The sequence below is a fragment of the Mesocricetus auratus genome, unplaced genomic scaffold, assembly GCF_017639785.1.
Source record: "Mesocricetus auratus isolate SY011 unplaced genomic scaffold, BCM_Maur_2.0 Super-Scaffold_100003, whole genome shotgun sequence".
Taxonomy (NCBI): Eukaryota; Metazoa; Chordata; class Mammalia; order Rodentia; family Cricetidae; genus Mesocricetus; species Mesocricetus auratus.
Genome location: NW_024429188.1, coordinates 36,247,564 through 36,261,899, shown reverse-complemented (window position 1 = coordinate 36,261,899; position 14,336 = coordinate 36,247,564). Strand labels below are relative to the sequence as shown.

Here is a 14,336-nt window from a genome sequence, read left to right as displayed (position 1 = left end):
TCCTGTTATGCAACACATGGTCTTATTGTTACAAATGCTCAAAATTGGGTTATAGAATTTTTCCTGAAATGACAGCTATGATATTCACAGTGTGATCAATAGCAACATCTTCATTCATCTTCCAGGTGTTGTTCTTTGAGGCGTCTTCAGGTTTTATATGACCCTGTATTTGAATGGTATCAAGTTTAAGTAAACAATGTGGTACTTAAAATTGATAAAAGTATTTTAAAATTATCTGCATATGGTTGGTCATGTCTTTAATTCTGGGAGTGGGGTAGTCTTTGGTATCACAACAGCTCAGGCTATAAAGTAACACTATCTCAAAAAGCAAAGTGATCAAGAAAATATTGAAGCTCAATGCGTATTCTTTGATGCTCATGGAATAACACTGCTAATGAAAAAGTTAGCACTACACATGAGAAATCCTCCTTTAAAATGTTGGTCAGCTGATTCGAATAGTTCCACCAAACAGATTAAACTATTAGAATATAGTACCTGGAGGAATTAATGTTGAACTGATCCGAATTCTTCTTCCCTAAATACTAGTTCTCATTGTAATAGAAATGCCAAAGAAGAAAGACAATCTGTAGACCTATTTGACTGTATAAATCACAATAATAACTATAAATCACAATAATAACTGAACTAGCATTATAACCACACTTTTATCCTGGGGGTATTTAACAGCTGTCTAATTGGACTTAGGACCTACTCCTCAGGAGGAAATTCATGCCTCGTGTTTTAACTCTAGCCAAATATCCATGATTGATGACATCATAAACACATGTGGAGAATCTACTACCACCATTTTCCTAAGACAGCATAACTTATTTTTGCTAAATACCTGTCATTATACTCAAGGATAAATACAGCATTCACCCCTTATCAAAGAAGGTTCACTTTGCAACAGATGGAGACTATTATAGAACTCTTCAACTGACAAAAATATAGGGAATAAGTTACTATGAGATGACCAGTCCCAAGTGATACTTTCACAATACAACCTTTAATCCTAAGGCTCTGAGAAAATTGTAGAGGTGTTGACGGAAAGATTGTAAGAGACAGAAGCCCAGAATAAATTTTTGTGTAAATACCATGACAAGAAAAGTGTGCCCAAGAATGCTCAATAATATGACTACAAGAATAAGACAAAGATGATAGCAGTATCATTTAGCACACCAGTAGTAGGAAATTCCTCATGGTCCTACCCCTAGATGAAGAGCCGCAGGAGGTCAGTGGCTATTTAGGGAGAGAAAAAAAGCTGTTGTCTCCAGAGATTAAACTCCCACATAGGTTGTCCTATCACAAGTGATAAGCCTGGGAAGCACACACACACACAAAAAAGCTACATGGAATCATTAGTTCATATATAATGTTTGCACACATTTTGAGTGTGTGTCCCTGCAAATATTCATTCCCTCTCCCATATTCAATCTCACAATCAATCTCTCTCTCTCTGTCTCTCTCTGTCTCTCTCTCTGTCTCTCTGTCTCTCTCTCTCTCTCTCTCTCTCTCTCTCTCTGTGTGTGTGTGTGTGTGTGTGTATGTGCACATAACAAAAATAAGGAAAGAAGAGATTGTGAATTTGGAATGGGGAAGAAAGATTTTGAGGGGGAGAGGGCTGGGTAGTAATAATGTAGATGAGGTACTATCTACAAAATAAAATGTTAACTATATTAAAATGTCAAAAATACATACAAAGAAGTATTTCAGACAGATTTAAGCTATTGAAAATTGTAGAGTCAAGGTGGACAATAATACTTATAATTTACAGCTAAGATCTTGAATATCATAATCCAACATTCATGCCATTTTTGGAAGCAAGAATGAGACTGAAAGTTTCTAAGCTAAGAGAATATTCAAATTAAAATAATTTTAGGTAATGTTACTAATGAAAGCAAATCATATTCATATGACCTCAAAGTCAAAATGTAAATGAAATCATTCTAAATCTGGTACCTTCTGTAATCTGTTTATCTTTTTATATAGATACCGGTCCTATTATCAGTTATTCAGCAAATGCACCTGATAGAAAATTCCTCCTTTTTTTACATTTGGGAAATAAAAATGTCTTTTATTTTCCAATATTTAAAAATTATTTCATGTAATTTGTGCTGCAGATTTCATTACAAAATCAATAAGAGGTGTGAGGTAAAATGACTTTCATACCAGCACTTTCAAAGAAGAATTCTGGAGAGTTGGAACACAAATATTTCCATTCAAATTAGCAGTTTTCTGGTAAGACAGTTGTATATGAGAATACTGAAATTCTCATTTTCCCTTATGGTTTTCATATGAAAAATCTTGGAAATGTACATCAAATTATACAAAGACATTTTTTTACATTAAAAAGGTATTTTTAAATTTAAATTCAATTTAGAAACAAGGTTTCTTCAATGTCAATCTCACGTCCCTCTGCCTTTCCCTCCCTTCCTCCCACCCCCTTTCACCACCCACCCAATACCCCCTCCTTTCCCTAGGGAGGGTGAGTTCTTCCATGGGGATGTCCATAGACTGTCATTTCATCCAGGACAGAGCCTAGAACCTCCCCCAAGAGGAGTAAATGCACCTGATAGAAAATTCCTCCTTTTGTCTTTTTCTCTCTTTATTATTTATAAATCATGCTGGATTTAGATACCTCAACTCTGTAAGTCAAGAATTTTCTGTACCACTCTCTATATTCCTTCATTTTTTACTTGTATTGAAGTGTTAGGACTGTGTTAGATAGACTGTGAATTAATGACCTTGCTACCCTTTAAAAACAATCCATAGAACTATGTAGGAGATATTACAAATGTTGTAAAGTTGATTTAAATTGAATTGCTGTATTTTAGAGGTAGAACTGAAAAAATTCATAAGCAGATACTCTTTATATTATTGATAAATCAATGTAGTTTTGAAACTAGGATGTGTATTATTGTTTATCTCTTAAGAACAAATTTGACTTCAATACAAATGCCAATCACATAGGTGACATGAAGCATAAAAATATATTACCAATATTATTTAGGCAAAATAATTTTCTCTTCAGATATGGTGAGCCTAATTCAGTGATTCTAGGATTTGAATTTTTGCTCATGCTAATTACTCAATTTAAGATGAAAATAATATAATTCATTCTTAAAATATCTTGATTAATCTCTATGGTAACTATTTATCATGTGGAAACAGCTACCATTTTAATGTTAGTACTAGATATAGTGCTAAAAACCCAGAAGTTGTGTCAATATAATTTTAACTTGACATTGTAAATACATGAAAAGCAATTAAAACTTTCAGGAAACCAGAGAAATGCAACATACTTCTTTAAACTTAGGAATAAAATATATAAGTCTAGACAAGTTAAGTTTTAACTGAATGCACAATAAGGGAAAAGTAAGAGTTGCTTTTCAAACTTAAATTTACAAAATTCTTCAGTAGCTTTCGTTTACTAATAGGATTTGCCAAGTTCACTTAGTTGTCAGTATGCATAAAAATTCTAAATAAAGGAATTTTTATAGAAGGAGAATACTTCGATATATTCAACTTCTGAGAGTGGCATTGCATTTTGCCACAATGTAATAACAAGCAATCCTTTTTCTTTCTTACTGTCAAATGACTTAATTATTCGTGGTTTCATGACTGTGCCTCCTATTCTTATCCTACCAGCACACATTGGCCCTGCTTCAATTGCCGATCTTCTTTGATATTTCTGTCATGTTGTTACTTTCTAATATACTAATGTTCATTTCACAAACCCTTTGTTACTTTTGCACATTGTTTCTTCTCCCTTATCTTCCGCATTTAAACAATGACATCAAAACAAATCCAAAGTGGTTCACCTTTAGTCAACATATTTCATCCATTTATTAGTCTAGCGATATAAATTTACCATTTTTCCAAACTTATATCCTTATACTTGATTAATAACAGCAAAGAATACCAAAGAACCATGGAAAACAATGTGCCTGTATATTGTAATCATTGTATTTTTCTGATTATAAACATGGTGTAATATTGTCAATTTCTTTGGTATTTACCTCTTCTCCATTATTTAATATTAAATGCAATAAGTTAGGTAAGCTATAAACATCTGAATTTTAACAAATTATTAATTTATTGATTGGGTAGTGTGTGTGTGTGTGTGTGTGTGTGTGTGTGTGTGTAAACACACATCCCATGGCAGGGAAGGGAACAACTTGTGGGAGATAGTTCTCTCCTTCCTCCATATTTTCAAACTTGGATGAAAGAAACGTTAGCTGCTGAGCCAACCTTGCCAAACTCAAAGTAACAGAATTTTATTTTTCACAATTTTTTCAAATAAAAATGAAAATAGTTGTGGATTTCGTATATGTTCAGGGCATTATTTTTTCATAAGTAGCATATTAGTGAAATATCATGAGATTGATACCGTAGATAAATGATTTTTGTTCTAATTTATAAGGGCGCTATTATTTTTTATTTATTTTTTAATTTAAATTAGAAACAAGGTTGCTTCACTTGTCAATTCCAGGTCCCTCTCCCTTTCCCTACTCTCCTCCAATGCCCTCCCACCAACCCCATCAATATACCCTTCATTTCCTCAGGGAGGGTAAGGCCCTCCACAGCGGTGTCCATAGTCTGTCATTTCATCCAGTGCAGGGCCTAGGCCCTTTCCCAAGAGTCCAGGGTGAGAGTGCATCTCTCATTGTTGGGTGGGTGCCTGAAGTCCATTTCTATATCCAGAATGAATACTGATCTACTACCCAAGGCTCAATAGATTACCTAGAACTCCTCACTGACACCCACATTCAGTGGGTCTTGATCAGTCTCATGCTGGCCCCCAGTCACAGTCTGGGATTCAAGAGCTAACCCTTGTCAGGTCAGCTGTTTCTGGGGGTTAAACCAGCCTATTCTTAACCCCATTACTCATCAGTCCTCCCTCTGTCACTGGATTCCTTGAATTCAGCTCAGTGTTTAGCTGTGTGAGTCTGCCTCTGCTTCCATCAGCCATTGAATGAAGGTTCTGTTTCCCAGACTCTCTGGCCATGGGATTGTAGGCTGGTACTCCCCAGATCTATGTCTAAAATCCATATATGAGAGAGTATATGCCATTATTCTTAAAGTCTTTTCCTTCATGACCTGATCACCTTAAAAGGATACATCTCATACATTCCTTAATTAAGGTTTTAAGATATCAATTGACAAGGACCATAAATATTTAGACCATTGTCAAAGTATATAATAAGTAACTTTGTGAAACTATATTTATTCATCCTTACAAGTCCTACATTTTTATTCTCATCTGCTCTAGTGTAAGACCAAATGTAATGCTCATGTCTGAAACAACAATATATGGAACTCTTGCTCCTCAAATGCCTTTCTTCTTATCTCTCACCAAATTTATGTATACCTCCAATCATTCACCCAGATTTCTCTTGAGACTTAAATAAGAAACTTTAAAAACATGAAATTCTATCGATCTATAGAAACGTTAGAAATTTAGTCATTATTTTATATTTATCAAGCACTACAATTAAATAATTTAACAGTTTACATAGAGATTATCTATGTATAACCATTTGGTTTTTTGAGGTAGAGTTACTCTGTGTAGGCCTGGCCATCCTGGCACTCTCTTTGTAGACCAGGCTGGCCTCAAACTCATAGAGATCTCCCTGCCTCTGCCTCCTGAGTGCTAGGATTAAAGACATGTGCCACTTCTGCGAGGCATATAATAGCTATTTTAACAAAGATGGAATGAAAAAACTGCCTTATTCACAAATTATACAATATACTCCAGATTTTTAGAATGAATATATGTGTGTATGTTTAGTCTATATATCCACTATTTTACTTCTGCAATGCTTATAAAAATACTGTCTTATGGCTTAAATGCCCTTCCCCTATAATGAGATTAATGACTACCTTATATGCCATCCTAGAGCCTTCATCCTGTAGCAGACAGGCACAGTTAAGCAATAAGTCGAACTCCTGGAATCTAGTTGTAGAGAGGGAGGAGTAATGAGCATAAGGGTCAAGACTAGGCTGGGAAAACTCACAGAAAAAGCTGACCTGAACAAGGCAGAACACATGGACCCCAGACTGATGGCTGGGAAACCATCTTAGGACCAAACCAGGCCCCCTGAATGTGGATATCAGTTAGGAGGCCTGGGCAGTCTATGGGGTCCCTGTCAGTAGATCAGTATTTATCCCTAGAGTACAAATGGACTTTGGAAGCCTATTCCCCATAGAGGGATATTCTCTCACCCTAGCCTAGACACACGGGGGAGGGCCTAGGCCCTGTCCCAATGAAGTGACAGACTTTAATGATCCCTCATGGAAGGCTTGACCCCCTGGGCATCAGAAGTAGATGGAATGGGGGGATCTGTGGAGGTCATGGGAGGATGGAAGGGAGAAGGAACTAGGATTGTTATGTAAAATAAGATTGTTTCTAATTTAAATTAAAAAAATACTGTCTCATTGTGGTCACCGAAGACTTGAATTAAAATTTTATTATTTTCTACTGCTATATTGTATTATTATTATTATTATTATTATTATTATCATTATATGTGACAAATACAGTAGTGAAATGTTTGCTTAGTTCTAAATAAATCATGGAACCATAATAATTCTGAATGTTGTTTGAAAGTGATAAAACATTAAACCAGCATACAAAGTGCTTTACTAATCAAGTGGAATATGTGCTGATTTGTATTTTTCTTTTAAATTGATCACAGTGTCATGATCTATCACTCATATTCAAGTTCAAAAATTTACATATATATGTATATATATACATTATATAGACAGAAACACATACCTATATTTTAAGAATGCTTTGTTCCTGTCACTAACAGGATATCATTTTTGCATTGTGTAATTTTCTTTTAAAACTATTATGCATTTTCATCTGTTAATATTTGGATTTGTATTTTATGGTATTTGTTTTATATCATTGAACTTCCTTTATAATATTTTCTTTAATTTAGTCTCTTCTCTCATTTTTATTTCCTTGGTTGAAGTTTAATTTTTAAAATTGAATACACTTATTTTAGTGCTTACTAACTAAATAACCAGCCTCAGGACTTTTCATGTATTTAAAGTATTCTGTATATTTCCTGTGGCAATTTATATTCTTCCTTCTCTTTACTTTCTAAGCATCAAACTTACTAGATCCATATTGATTCTGAAACTATTTATGGGCCATTCTTTAAGATTTAAACATGTGTGTCATTCAGAATGTCCATGGATAGTTGATATTTCATAATGGATTAAGGGCGGCAATCTTCCAAGTAGGGGGGAAAGACTATAGCATAAAAAAGGGCATAAGGAGCACACCAGAATTAGAGGATTAAATGATAGGGAGTATGGAAGGGTGGAGTAGAGGATGGAATATTCAGAGGGCTAACTTACAGTAAAGGTCTTTTAATATAAAGGCACATTGAACCTACTGTGGTATAAGCTTCCTAAAATATACAATTGCATAATAGGAAGTTAAATGGAATTAACATATAATGGGGGGAGAAGGCCCCAACTATACATTACATGTTACCATCTAAAACCCACAGAATGAGGAATGGTTACATTTTGTGAGTTTTCAGCCAGAGGGGTCCCAGAGACCCCCACCCCCAAAATCACGAGAAATTGCAAAGGCTATTTGTTACCATCTACACTTGAAAGTAAGGGCCTATTGCTGAAGACACCATTTATGTATGTCATCTACCCTGAAGAAATACCGGTGCCCAGCTGAATGTTTCACTCCTATTCTAGCATTCATAGTATTGTTAGGTATAATGCATGATGCAGGAAGACATAAGAATTTGTTAACTCTTCTTATACACACTGGTTTCAAAATCATTGATGTTCTATACTTCCATAAGTTTCAGATCTTCAAGAATACTCAGTTTTTTATTATGGATATTGTATCAGTAAGGATTTCAACTGATATGATAAAATCCCATGACCAAAATATCTTGTGGAGAAAAGGACTTTTTTGGCTTACACTTCCACATCATATTTCATCACCAAAGGAAGTCAGGACAGGAACTCAAACAGGGCAGGAACCTAAAGGAAGGAAATGATGCAGAGACCATGGAGGGGTTCTGCATATTGATTTGATTCCCACGGCTTGTTCAACCTGCTTTCCTAAAGAAACCAGGAACCTCAGACCAGAGATGGCACCACTCACAGTGGGCTGGTCCCTCTCCCATCAATCAGTAATTGAGAAAATGCCCTACAGGCATACCCACAGCCCCATCTTCTGGAGACATTTTCTCTATTGAAGTTGCCTCCTCTCTTCTGTAAAGTTTATATAAAACTAGCCAGGACAAACACTGTCGCAAATAAACATAAAAGAGGGAGCAAGTATAAGTTGGAGGAGAGATCTGACACTAGTGAGATCTTCACAGATCTACAAGAATGACACCAACTGGCATTAAGGCTACCTAAAATGCCCTCCCATGATAATGAGAATGATGACTACCTTATATGCCATCCCAGAACTCTCATCCAATGGCTGATGGAGGCAGAGGCAGACACCTACAGCTAAAAACTGAAAAGAACTCCTGGAACCCAGTTGCAAAGAGGAGTGATGCCAGAGGAATCAAGATCCGGCTGGCAAACCCACAGAGGCAGCTTACCTAAACAAGGGAGAACACATGGACCCCAGACTGATGACTGAGGGGCCAGCATGGGACTGATCCAGACATCCCTCCCACCGAACCTGGGTGACAGAGAGGAGGCCTTGGCAATCTATGGGACCTTGGAGAGTAGAGCAGTATTTATTCCTGGCATACAGAAGGACTCTGGGTACCCATACCACATTGAGTGATGCTCTCTCAGCCTGGACACATGGGAAAGAACCTAAGTACTTCCTGGGATGATGTAACAGACTCTGAAAATCCCTCATGGAAGACCTTGCCCTCCCTGGGGAGTGGAGAGGGCATGGAGTGGGAGTGAGGGTTTGGGAGGTTTGGGGTTGGAGAGAAAATGACATGCATAAAAAGTTAAATAAAAATATATGGAAAAAGTTGGAAAATTAACCATAAACATAACTGAATTTTTAGTATTAATATCTTGCATTTCCAATGATTAATTGGTATTTTAAAACTAAATCTGTATACACTCAGCATACGCTTGAAATGAAATAAACCTTTCAGTGAGGCTTTCTTTTATCTACTATTCAATAGGTGGCTTTTACTCAATAGTTTTTTATTGTGCCAGACACTCTACTCAGCTTTCAGTATGCAGAATTAGTGAGAAAAAGTTTCTTTACCCAAAAGGAGATAGCCATTTAAGCATACAACAAGGATACAGTTTGATAGGCACTATTGAAGAAATACATGCAAAGTGTTATATAACACAAAGAAGAAAAGACTCCCAAGAGATGAAGAATAAACCTTTAAAGAGATCTGGAAGATGAAGTTATTTGAAGCTGGTTTTAAAGCCAATGAGGAATTTTCTCAATATGTGAGATACAGGACAGTCACATCTGACATAGAGAACAAACTATACAGAACATAACAAAAATGAGTTAGGGACTCAGCATATGATTAGGTAGGTGCAGTGATTGTGGCACAACTATAGGCACTAGAGTTACGATTCCCTTCGATCATATTTTTAAAAATACATAGTAGTAAATAGTTGAATCTCTAGACCTCACTGGTCAGACAACAGGGCCAAACTGATGATTTATGGATACTGAGAGTAACACTGTCTCAGAAATATGAGCAAGGACAACAGAGGAAGACATCTGAGGTATAACTCTCATTTACATATGTCCCCCCTGAACACATGTACCTACTTATGTGAACACATAAATACCCTCTCTCCTCTGTATCATTCTATGTCTCTTAAATAATTGCACTGTCATAATCATTTTATTTGTTAATTGATAATAGATTCTTCTCTCATACATGACCTTCAGTCTACATTTACTCTCCTTCCACTCCTCCCAGCTACTGACCACCAACCCTTTCCCTCAGATTCACTCCGCCTCCATTTCCACTCAGAAGGAGCAAGTCTCTGGGAGATGACAACTACACATGACAAAGCAAGACATAATAAGACGAGGCAAAAGCCCTATTATCAAGTCTGGGAAAGGGTACCAAGGGCATTGATGGGAAGAAAAGAGTTCCAACATACACAGTCTCATTGTTTGGAGTCCCACAAATCACCAAAATCAACAAACACAGTGTATGCAGAGGACCTAGTGCAGACCCAAGCAGGCTCCATGGTTGCCCCTGATGCCTGTGTGAGCCCTATGATCCCTGATTAATTGATTCAGTGGACCATGTTCCCCTGGTGTCCTCCATCCCCTCTGACACCTACAATCTTGCTTCCCCCTCTTCTGTTTGATTCCCTGAGCTCTTAGGTGAGGGACCAGATGAAGATCTCCAGTACAGTCTGCATTATAACTGTGGTTTTCTGTACCTACTTCCATCTGCTGCTGGAAGAAGCCAATATAGCAGAATATCAACTGGAATCTTTTTGTTGATTTTAATGAATTAACCAATTAATTTTTGCATGATTGTTTGCAAGATCTCTAGGCTATCCAGTTTCAATTTTCTGGACATTGACAGTGTAGGGCAAGATACAATAAGATGAGGCAAAAGCCTTCATAGTGAAGCTGGAGAAGACAAATAAATAGGAAGAGAGTCCCAATAGCAGTCAAAAGAATCCGAGATATACCTGCTCCCACTGTTATGAGTCACATAGAAAGCTATATCTTATATGGGGACGACATGATGAAGACACCTGCAGGCGCCATGCTTCTTGCCCTTCAGTCTCTGTGAACTCTGCTTCTTTAATTAGGCAGGCCTTGTTCTCCTACTGTGATCTTAAAAAGCAAAAGTCTAGGTATTTGGCAAGTTCAGGAGGTATGTGAGTGTCAGTGAGAAGGCCTGGGCAACCTATGGGGCTCTGAGCTGTGGATCAGTGTCTATCCCTGGTATACAATCTGTCTTCATGTGCCTATGGCACAAAGAGAGATGCTCTCTCAGCCTGGACTCTTAGGGGAGTGCCTTGACCCTACCAAGAGTGAAATGATAGACTCTAGACATCCCCTATGTGGAGGGATTTGGCAATAGGGTGGGAGGGAGGGTGGAAGGGGAGTGCGGGAGGAGGGGAGGGAGAGGGAACTGGGATTGACATGTGAAACAAGCTATTTAAAATTAAAATAAAAAATGATTAAAAAAAAAAAAGAAGGGAAACAGTGATGTATTGAAACAAAAATATAAAGAGTATCTTTAGACAATGGACAATAGGCAGTGTTCCATAGGCAAAGAAAAACCAGAGAGTTTTCATCAATATGGGTGACATTATAAGTAAGATGTTTAGAGCAGTAACTCTGGTTACATTGTGGATGGATAAATAACATAGTGCTTACATATCTTTTCCAATCCTTTAGGTCAGCCTAAGTCAGAACTGAGAAAAATGAGCTGGATCTCTTCCATACAGTCAAAGTATTTCTCCTCCATAATCTCTCTTCCCTCCTAGCAAATACACTTGGTCTTGTTTTATAAAATCAGCAGAGTGATTAAGATTCAACTGTCCAGCTTTCTTAGTTTAGCAAGCCAAAGAAAATGGCCTAAATGATGCCCATATTGTAAGGAAAGTGTACACTAATTTGTGAAATGAGTTTCAAACTCATTTGAAATTATGCATCGTAGTGCAATGAGGCAATTGGAGTCCATAGTGAAATGTTTCGAAATGGTGCTTTTAAGGATATTATCCACTATCTACACTACATGATGTAATACACATTTTGAAAAAATAAAGTTAATTTGTGTTTCTGATGCCTTAACAGAGTGAGGGGTGGTAAATATATGGGAACTTAATCAGTGATTAGGATTTTAAAAATGAGTAATTTTCTTCCAAACACTATAATCACACACACACACACACACACACACACACACACACACACACACGTGCACATTACATTAGCACATACCTATGGCAGTAGTTTAACTTGGGATAAGAAATGTGTGTATGGACTTTATAATTATTTTCAAATATTGCTACTAATATATTCTATTTTGTACAGCAGAATATTGTTGTCTAGGTCACTCAATGCCATGCAAAGCACACTCACCTACTATGTACCAGTTTTGCCATATTACTTCCCATGGAATTAGTATATAGTACTCCAAAGATTTATATAGTTTTTTCACAGAAAACTAGCATGATCTTCTTTGAAACAGCACTACCAAACTTTTTTTTAACAACACTGAATTCTCATGTTACTTTTCCTTACATATTGGAAGGCTCATATATGATTGTTTTTTCTCTCCTGAATTCTACCAATAACAACCTCATCATCCATTACATGTGCTGTTACTGAAGTAACACATGGGGTTTATAAATTTAAAAGTTAAAATATAATTATGTTAGAGAAAATAGCACTTGTTTTACTCAAGAATAAATAAACCCATGACCATCTGATCCTATATCAGTCAATTTCTCTTACAATTCCGAAATTAGTTAATAATTCCAATGTTCATGATATATGAAATGTGCCTAGAATTTTGCCTTATATAAAACTTCTTAAAATTGTTTTTCCAAGGAAAATGCTTTATTTATTTATTTTTTAAATTTTTTATTATTTTGGTTTTACGAGACAGGGTTTCTCTGTATTGTTTTGGAGGTTGTCGGTCCAGCCCGGCCTCGAACTCACTGAGATCCACCTGCCTCTGCCTCCCGAGTGCTGGAATAAAAGGCGTGTGCCACCACCGCCCGGCCGTTTTATTTATTTTTTAAATAAATGTTATTTAAATTAGAAACAATCTTACTTTACATATCAGTCTCAGTTCCCTGTCTCTCCCATCCTTCCATGACCACCACCAACCCCCCCATCCCATCTGCCATCCACTTCTCAGGGAGGGTGAGGGCTTCCATGAAGGATCATGAAAATCTCTCAAGTCATTTGGAGCAGGGCCTAGGCCCTCCCCTGTGTATCTAGGCTAAGAGAATATCCCTCCATAGGAAATGGGCTCCCAAAGTCCACTTGTGAACTAGGGATACATCCTGGTTCCACTGCCAGAGGCCCAATAGACTGCACAGTGCTCCTAGCTGACAAGTACAGTTATTTTGTACTATAATTCTCCCAAATCCTGATTCTCATGTCATATTTTCTCATATTGCTCATTTCCCAAATGTAATGCACCAAAATATCAAGTGGACACATAAATCTTACTCTGACTACATGTTTAATTTGAAAAGAAATAAGTGACTGCTAAGAGAATGTCAAAGAATATATATATATGAATATTTTCAATGTATAAAACAGTTCTGAAAAGGTAAGCTATTACACTTTACCATCTCTTTTACTTTTGCTATGCAGTTACCACTTAAAGTGGCAGGTTTCTATCATAACAGTACACTTTGTTTTAGATGAGATGAGATCTGTATAATATAATTTGTTTTGCTTAGGTCAGCATTAGAGTTAAAAATGACTAGGTACATATTATCTGCATGCATTTCTTGTCTATCTTGACGAATTTCTATTCATTCTCCACTCAAAATTATAATCCTGGGTTACTATGTGACAGATCTAAAATGACAGATTTTCTCATATGTTCCAAACCTGATAAGTCAGTAACACCGTATACAGTCTGTAGTACCTAGAATAGTGAAAAGAATGGGAATTTTGTTTTCTGTTGAGGTTGAAATGTTTACCTCACATAGTTTACCTTTTTCTATTTATATCCTTAGCTAAAGTTACCCTTTTTACTATCCACAGTGTTGCCCTATAGAGACTGGTCTTTGCCTCAACAACTTGGGAGTTCATTCATTATTATAGTTTTCTTCCTTCTCCCTGACAACTTCTAATAAAATGCATTATAATCATCTAAAATTTCCAAGTGTCAATAAATAAATTTACTGTTGTGCATTAAATTATGTAAAATTTTACTTTGCAAAGGGATATACCTTTCTCTGTATATACACACAATCTGTGACTCATTAAGGAAAAAAACTGGTAAATAGAATTCTATAATTTGATTTAAAGTATCATGTCATGCTTTGCTTCTAAATGAAAATGCCAGTTACAGTGTAATAACAGAGTCCAAATTATTACCATTTTACTCAAATGAAGACAGTAAAATAACATTCTCTGTCATCAGAAAACATTCTTTCTCCTTGCCGTATCATGAGGTAAGCTAATTTTGAATTTGTATGTTCTAAAATTATCCTAGTCCTACCATTTCAACAGTCTCTTTAGTCGTAACTAAGTTCCACTTGAAGTTTGCTTTTTATTTGAGTTTTTTTCTGCTTCTCTCTAAAATAACAAATAGACAAGTAGCTTTTATAGCATACTGTAGCTGAGTTCTTAGGTACCTGAAAACAGGAACCATCCATTAAATTTTTCATTGCAA

The 14,336-nt window shown here is 36.3% G+C and overlaps 1 protein-coding gene across 2 annotated transcripts in view; it reads left to right on the top strand.

Annotated features, from left to right (window-relative positions):
- The window catches only part of Il1rapl1 (interleukin 1 receptor accessory protein like 1), a 1,266,931-nt gene that overhangs the window by 420,483 nt on the left and 832,112 nt on the right, over positions 1–14,336 (top strand). The window lies entirely within an intron of this gene.